Below are 7,345 nucleotides of genomic sequence, written 5' to 3' on the forward strand. Positions count from 1 at the left end.
TAACTCAGTTAGTTTAAAAAATAGAGTGAATCGACTTATTATGAAACTTGATGGTAAGAACATTATCTGTGTTTGTGTGTATTTTTTACTATAATTCAGTTTTTAAGTGAATTATGAGCATTTTTAATTTACACTATACCTATTATAAACGCATAAGTCCATAACTTACTAAAAAATTGAACTATCATAAAAACCCATATAGGTACAGACACAGATAGTGTACTTACGATCAAGTTTCATAATAGGTCGGTTCACTCTAATTTTTAAATTAATGGAGCTAAACAGGTCTCCTGAGCGTAAATTTGTTAAGTTACGCACTTCCAAGACGAAGACAACAAATGACTGTGTAGCGTCCTCTTAATAACATTTATCATTGCTTTTTAATCAATTGGTATTAGCACCCTCTACTCATCTCACGGTGCGTAAAATTGGTTACCAGATATTTGTTTCTGGTAATCGGATGACTATTTCTCCTTAAAAGTAGGATCTGTTAAAAAAAATGATAATTATACTGTAAGACAAAAATGAAAAAATGATACTAGTATAAAAAATACTGTAGGAAAAAAACGACAAATAGCTTCTTCTTCTTTTATTACTTATCTTTATATTTAGAATTATTTACATTATTTTTTTTTCTTAATATACCTACCTATATTGTATATTTATACTAATATCTACAGTTTCGTTTATTTCGGACATTTTAAACTATAGTTTTAATTTATAATTGTTATGAAATACAATTTGCTTAAACAAATATTCTAGCTAAAACATAATTTCCAATCGTATACATATTTAATTAGTAGAGTTCAGGAAAAAAATATAGATATACGTTGGCAAGTATGATGCAATCGCTTCCGCGTTACTGTACACAATTCACATAAATGGGCGGACGTGTACGGTTAGGTTAGGTTAGGTTAGGACATCGGACATTATTATAATATTGTATTACCTATTATAAATTATACAGTTATACCATTATATTCTGTGGTTATACCTTAATTTATTATAAGTATCCAAATATTATTTAATAACATCATCGATAATATTAATCAATTATGATTTCTCATTTCATTCGGGGAGTTGAACTGATTAGTTTTCTAGTCTGTACCCGCCCCCAACATTAAATTATAATAGGTACTTAATTCCTTTTTACAGTCTGTTACCAGTTAACAAGTGGAATATCGACTAGGTATATCGGTTATCGGTATCTTTATCGTTATGTCACATAAATACGTATAAACACATAAATTAAACTGTGGACTCATATAGTTATGAATTATGATTGAGAACATTTTTTGGTTTTTTTTTTTTTTTAAATATCATTTGTTACATTTAAAACTCATGACCGGTAACAATAGGTTATGCTTGTGTATACACATACGATTTTTTATTTTAAATAGTTTTATATTCTGAGTGGAGGGATGAACCTATTAATTTTGAAATAATATATATGTTTTTTTAAAGCTTGCACTCTGCATAGACTACAGGTACACTATATGCGATATAGGTATAGTAAAAGAAAATATTTGAGCTTCACCTTGGAGAGTTTCTGATGGAAAATTGGATCTAGTTTCCAGTATTTTTCAAAATAATCAATAATAACAAAAGTTTCTCGTAAAGCCAGTTTTTAAAAAATCGATTTTGTTTTTGTGGTTCAACTCAAAAACTAATGAGCCTGACAAGTGATATATAAAAGTGAAAAAATGATTGTTATAAAATAAAACTACTTGGCAACCCGCAGTACCATAAATATACTTTTTAGTCTATCTAAAGTAGATAATAAAACATACAGCCTTTTGTTATGCAATTGTCGTTAAATCAAAATAGGCAATAGGTGTATTATATGCGGATCCAATAATTAATAATCAGTAATGAATGTATTTTGTAGTTTTTGTTAAATACTTAATGTCATAGGTACATATTAATATATTATATCATACAGTCCAGTCTGCATAGTGCGTTGTAGTATACTTATACATTCAACAGTAAATATAGCTGGTTGTTTTTAATTAAAAAATTAATGCAACGTATAATATCTGATTTTGTTAGGGTGGGAATAGGGGGTCGGTAACCACTGAGTAATTTCAACTTTTAAACCAGAAATATAATATTTACTATACTATTATACAGTGACGCAGTACACATTACACACGTATTATATTGTAACACTATAATATTATTATATCCTCTCGACTCTCGGATACATATTTTGTCCCGAGTTTCCACGTTTTCTAGGGTTATTATTGATGTCATTCTATAATATTATTATCGTTTACACAGATAGGTATTATGGTACTCTGAGACGTTTCGATGCAGGTGTCTGGTGAAGACACGCACGCGCAAAATACAAACTTCCGACGTCGCAATGCGGTCCCGCGACCTGCCGGCAAGATGCTATTTCGCCGTTTCACCCTACGACCGTATAGTCGCTCATAGTAAGTTGTTGTATACTTGTGTATGTGTGAACCCGGCACGTTGAATTGAACACTTGTACACCCCCCGCCCAAATCTGCACAATTTTTTCGCCGTTCACGCCCTTTGGTAAGCCGCGATGAACGCAGCGGTCGTGTAACTGCAGCTGGCGTCGACAGTTCGAACGTTCGATACCGCGCTATAATATATGCTATACAACATTATCATATAAATTATAAACTGTTCGGGTCTGTGTTATTGTTGTTCGACAATTTACTATATTAGATTATATAATATTATTACAGATAACAGATAATCGGTTGGTTTTGAGATGAGATCTCAATCTACATATTAGCATAATAATAAATATATCACTCGGCACCATGTCGGTACATATACATCATTATCATTTACAGTGACATAATGGTTTTGGATACTAAATTTGAATTAATTTTGTGTTAGAATATTATAATATATTATCCCGCATTCTGTAACCTTCCAGTATGGATACCTTGTTACAATAAAATTATACATTATTAGATGAAACTAAATGGTATAGTTGTATACGAAGTATGCCGCACATGACACACGGGTTATGATGAAGAGTATAAAAATATCCGATATTTGATTTCGACCATTTTTATTAAAGTGTTTCCTCTGTAGCTGCCGTTACCGTATTCTAGGTAAACCATAAACGTTAAAACTTGAAATGATATAAACAAAATATAGTCATAACTTATTTTCTTTTTTTAAGAGCTTTAGACTTTAGGTGCAGCCGCATCATGATCCTAACGTTCTTTAAGTTTTTTTTGGAGAGAGAGAAACCATTAGTGCTGAACTGCAGATATTTGAGGATTGACATGGGCCACTGTAAAATATATTTAACATCATGTCGTAACTGAGTCAGGTTACACGCGCTACTAATTTATAGTATCTACATAATAAGTAATAATTATTAACTCAAGGTTCTAACTAATGATTAAAAATATTGTTATCATTTTTATGATGCATTAACTAATAAATAATATTATAGTAGGCGTATTAGGTAAGAAACAAAAATTGATGTCTTATCTAATTGCTTGTAACTACATCATACGTTGTAATTTAAGTTTTAGTGATAATGACATAATGATATCAATGCCACAAAATGAAATACGAATAAAACTTTTAAGTTTCAAAATATCGGAATTGAAGAACTAAGTCTTAATAGTTATCAAACTGTAAGAAAGTACAAACTATGATAAGGTACTTAAAATCGGTGTTTGCTTAGCGTCTTGTTTTTTACGTTATGAGAATCCAAATACGAGTTAAATACTAAGGCTACCGACGCTGTGGCTTAGTTGGTTAAAGCGCCTGTCTAGTAAACAGGAGATTGAGAGTTCGAATCTCTACAGTGCCTTGTTGCGGTCAGGCGTAGCAAAAGATAGAAAATTTGCATTTTTCACCCCTGTTCTTCATCCCCTCTTTTTAATCGCTTCAAAATATTAATTGAAAGTTATACTTTATGTATCATTATCCTGATTTTTAAGCTTTTAAATACATTATTTTTTGATGAATAAAAATAACTAATTATTACTAAAATAATATAGTTATTTTATAAGATAAAATTTGAATAAGTTATATGAATTATACCATATTAATTTGTGTGAGTTATGAGTTTATGAATTTATACGTAGGTATTGGCGTTTTACTAATATATTTAAGACTTGTTATTTTAACAGATTACTATAATACCTGTTTCTAATTTTAGATTCAGAGCCTGAACGTGGTGGTAAATGTATTGGTTTTAAAATTTATGATGAGTGTTTTTTTTCATAGTAGACTGTTTTTCAATATTTCATATACTTCACTATATGTTTCATATACTATAGTATTTAAAATAAGCTTAATATCCTACTAAATATTTATTAAAACAATATTTCCACTTGACATTTGAACTTTTACTATAAGTTATTTTGTTTTATTTTTTCATTTGAATGCCTACTCTATAATATATTGGAACAATAGTCCTACTAATAGTGTAAAACCATGGGAAAATATATCACATTCTTCGCGGGGTAAATTTGAGTACATCGACCTAGTGGTGAGAGAAACGACCGGTTTCTGCAGTGATTAGCCCCCTTTAATAATATTCCATAAACGCTAGTTTGCCAATTTAAAAATAATTACTTACAAACTACAACTAAAAGCTTAGCCATTAGTTCCAATCATTCCAATTATTGTGCCAGTATTATAGGGTCCGCTAATGATCACTTATAGGCGTGTCATCCTTAGCCAATATAACATACGTAACATTAAACGGTAAACTCTTATTTTTAAAAACAGTGTCATTGGGTCAAACAATGTATTATAACTTGGCAGTAATGTTGGCGGGAGAGGCGCCGCCGGCGTAGACTGCGTACGTCAAGTGATTCTTTTACGATTTTTTCTGTCATCTCAAATTACTTGTCCCTTGATATTTCTTGCACCCCCAAATGATATTATCACGTTGTCCAGACGTCAGCCATATTATAATAATATAATAATATTATACACTATACAGTATAGAACAGGCGTGCCAACCTTCTTCCACTTGCAGACCACATTCGTAATTTATATTTATACTTCGGGCGGTATATACTATACACATATTTTGATAAAATACACACTATTAATATGCTTAAAAATTATAAGATATTTTGTAATTCTTAAAAGCTTATTAAAATAACATTTTAGCAAATAACTATTGGTTTTACAATGGTGTTTATTAATTTACTTTATTTTTATATCCTGTATACAAAATTTCTACCAGAAGGAATGCTTCGATTTCAACATATAATATCTTATCTTTTAGCAAATTGGATCAAGATGGTCCTTTAGAGGGTTAATTTTTTGATTTTCTCAATAGTTATTAAATGCCACGGGAAAAACCGCCGAAAAATTACGAAAAAACGCTAAAAATGGGATTTTAATTTCTAACGGTTTGTTTATCACCATAGAACCGAATAAAAAATTATAATATTATAATATTAATTCAACTTACATGATAAAATAAATAATAACAATATAAAATATCCAGACTGACAAACCGTCTCCGCTCAGAATCATTTTTTTTTATACAATGATATTATATCATTGAATTCAAGTCTAATACAATCCATTATACAATGACCCACTTGTAATCTACTATACAGCTGAGCGACATCCACTTACCTGCTTTTTTTTTTTAATTATAATTTTTATTTTTATTTTTATTTAGCTATACCTATTATCTATATACATTTCTAATTTTATAAAATGGTCACAAGCGGCGGGCCGCGAGTTGGGCACACCTGGTATAGAATATAGACTATTGACTATATGTTTTAAAGATTACTGGTATATAATAATGAAAAACGATCAGTTGAACAATATCGGTACAGCTGATTAGGTGTACGTTTTAAAAATTAAATTAAATTCACACCCTGTTAATAATAACTTTTAATATTCGAATAATATTACCTATATTTTATGTTTTACGATTTTTTAATTATGAACAATGAACATATTATTAACAAGTATATTATATTTAAGGGTACAAATAACGCTGGGGCATTATAGTCATCATTCACGGAAACGAGGTACATGGTATACCTCGTCGGTGTTTAATTTTATTTTTATCCTAGAAATTTATATTATACGTATTATATAGAATTTAAAATATGCAATTCTATAAAGTGACTTTATCCTTGTACCCATGTACAAATAAATAATTGATATTGTGCTGTATACACAACTGAATCCGAGTGCATTTTACTCTGTGATAACGCAAAAATCAATAATAATTAATAATATAGTGTTACCTGTAGTCAGGCTGCAAGCACAAATAATGTATTTCCACTCAGCGATTTGTTTTGTACAATTTATTGTACCTGAAACAAAATGAATAAATCATAATTATGTAAATATTTTATTATACAATTTCAATACATAAAAATTAAATTCCTAGTGAGTATTAAAATTTAATATAATAAGTTATAACGCATAAGTATTTAAAGTTTGGATAAGTTGAGTGAAATGGTATTACAGAGGTAACCCGCAAAATGTTGGCCCGCTTATATAAACTTTCGAATTATTATAAAATAGAACTATTATAACTAGTACTAAGTATTAACTATGGTTTATTAGTACAAAATTTGTTTTAACACATGAAAATTCCTTATAAATTCTCTGATTCAGAATATAAAATTTAAAATATAAACTGTCATTCAAAAAAAGAAAAAAGAAAAAATGTTATAAAATAATTTTTTTTCAAAAATTGTTTTGTTGTCTTTAAATATTTTTTAAGCTAATGTTTAAAAACGTTACTACTTTTTGATATTATGGTTATTACTGCTAAAATAATTACTCAGTATCATATTACAAAAATAAAATGTTATGTAGGATAATTTTAGAGTAATCATAGTAAAGGGGCGGGAGTGGTACTGTATACATATGATATATAGTTACAAGTGTTACAGCAGTAAGTATAGGCACTCGAACCCTAATTGCGCCGATGAAATATTATGCCTAAATATTTAGCTCAGAAAAAAAGCGTGTAAGTACTTTTCAAACAAGATTTATGGCACGTACGCGGTGCAACAAGTATACGTATATAATATCATAGAAAGACGACGTGTGTGTGTCGGTCGGCGTCGTTTTCTTGGCGAAACAAAAACGGTTTAGTATATTATATAGCTGCATGAGGTATATACGCAATTAGTGCGTTTTTCCGGAACGATGACAGCTGCTGCGGTAGTGTTCTTGGACGAGGTAAGCACAATACCGCCGGTCATGTGCAATAACATATACCTACAGCATATATTATACCTATATATATAATATGTGTGTGTGTGTGTGTGTGTGTGTGTGTGTGTGTGTGTGTGTGTGTGTGTGTGTGTGTGTGTGTGTGTGTGTGTGTGTGTGTGTGTGTGTG

At 30.0% G+C, this 7,345-nt stretch overlaps 1 protein-coding gene and 1 non-coding gene across 2 annotated transcripts in view; one reads left to right on the plus strand and one right to left on the minus strand.

Moving 5' to 3' along the window:
• The window catches only part of LOC100165486, a 261,915-nt gene that overhangs the window by 201,827 nt on the left and 52,743 nt on the right, over positions 1-7,345 (minus strand). The window contains exon 2 of the mRNA XM_029486931.1: positions 6,234-6,302. The gene's annotated coding sequence lies outside the window, so the exon portion shown is untranslated. The remainder of the gene's footprint in view (positions 1-6,233; positions 6,303-7,345) is intronic.
• TRNAT-AGU lies at positions 3,738-3,811 on the plus strand. Its single transcript has one exon. It is a non-coding gene; the product is annotated as a tRNA-Thr (tRNA).

This window comes from Acyrthosiphon pisum, chromosome A1 (assembly GCF_005508785.2).
Source record: "Acyrthosiphon pisum isolate AL4f chromosome A1, pea_aphid_22Mar2018_4r6ur, whole genome shotgun sequence".
NCBI lineage: Eukaryota > Metazoa > Arthropoda > Insecta > Hemiptera > Aphididae > Acyrthosiphon > Acyrthosiphon pisum.